Source organism: Penaeus monodon, chromosome 34 (genome assembly GCF_015228065.2).
Source record: "Penaeus monodon isolate SGIC_2016 chromosome 34, NSTDA_Pmon_1, whole genome shotgun sequence".
Lineage (NCBI taxonomy): Eukaryota > Metazoa > Arthropoda > Malacostraca > Decapoda > Penaeidae > Penaeus > Penaeus monodon.
In genome coordinates, this window is record NC_051419.1 from 28,926,506 (window position 1) to 28,927,764 (window position 1,259).

Sequence of the window (1,259 nt, forward strand, 5' to 3'; positions counted from 1 at the left end):
ATTTTGAACAGGTATATGGTACTTCTCTCATCCCCCCCCCCTTCCCCCACAAACATCCCCACGTAAAAGCCTTTTGTAGAAACACTTTTTTTCCTTCCTTTTCATCTCCACTTTCTTCCCCTTTTCTCTCTCTCTTTCCTGTTATCACCCCTACTTTTTTCCACCTCTTGAGATGTAGATTACAAGAGCTACATCGATCTGTCAGTGCCTTGAAGGTCGAGGCACTCCCGGGCTAGGCACTCACACGCGCACACGCAATAGGCCGGCACCCACGAGGTGATGGCACAAGCTCCCGCTATTCACCACTCGCTCTCCAACACTGAGGTCGCAAGAGACACACTTCGTATAATACAGAACTAGTGCCCGCCCGATGCCAACGCGTCATTTTCTCCCTTTCGCTTTTTGCCCCTCTCTTCCCTTCCCGATTTTAATCCTGAATGACATTAATCCAAATATAAAATATAAGAGATGAATGGAACTTGTTAGAATAAGATTCCGAGCTCGCGAAGGGATGCAGAATATCGGCTGAAAAATCACTACGCGGACCCCTCCCCCTCCCATGGCGACGCTGGCTCCCCGCGCATGAGCAAGCAAGCTGCTCGGCGCTCTCCAGCTGCTTACTTTCCTGCACTTTGACCGAGGAGACGCACGCCGCTCGCCCTCCTGCTTGCATTTCAGGATGAATTGCATCACCTGTCGTAGTGGGTGAAAGTAGGATTAAATAAGCTAGTGGAAATAACCAGCTAATCGGATAACTCCATTTCGACGTCAAACGGGGAAATGTGAATACGTTTTATCCCAATGCAAGTCTCTGGGAATATCCGTTTATATCCCTGTTTCTGTATTTCAAAATGAATATGATCATCAAATGCAAACATCACTGAAATCGACTTTAGATAAATATGTAAGATGAAATGTTAAATTACCCGATTCGACGCCAAATGGGTAGATGTGGATACGTTTTATCCATATGGAAGATCCAGGAAACCCATTGCGTCGAATCTAATCCTTTGATTGGTATTTTAATTATAGTCTTTTGTTATTGTACTTTTCTCGTTGGTCTTTGTAGAGTTAAATCCCTAACCCGTTAGTTCTGGGTATTGGTCAGCTTCCAAATCCCATTTCATGGCGAATATTTTTTTTTCTTTTTTTTGGCATGAAAATTATAACTAAAGTTGCCCTTCATATAATTTATAATCTAATTACATCGGCAGCTGTGACCTACATTTAATGACAATGATATCGAGAGAGGGGGGAGG

At 44.0% G+C, this 1,259-nt stretch overlaps 1 protein-coding gene across 1 annotated transcript in view; it reads right to left on the reverse strand.

Annotated features, from left to right (window-relative positions):
* LOC119594683 overlaps positions 1 to 321 on the reverse strand; it is a 13,196-nt gene extending 12,875 nt beyond the window's left edge. Inside the window, exon 1 of the mRNA XM_037943739.1 lies at positions 245 to 321. The gene's annotated coding sequence lies outside the window, so the exon portion shown is untranslated. The remainder of the gene's footprint in view (positions 1 to 244) is intronic.
* Positions 322 to 1,259: the final 938 nt, after the last annotated feature.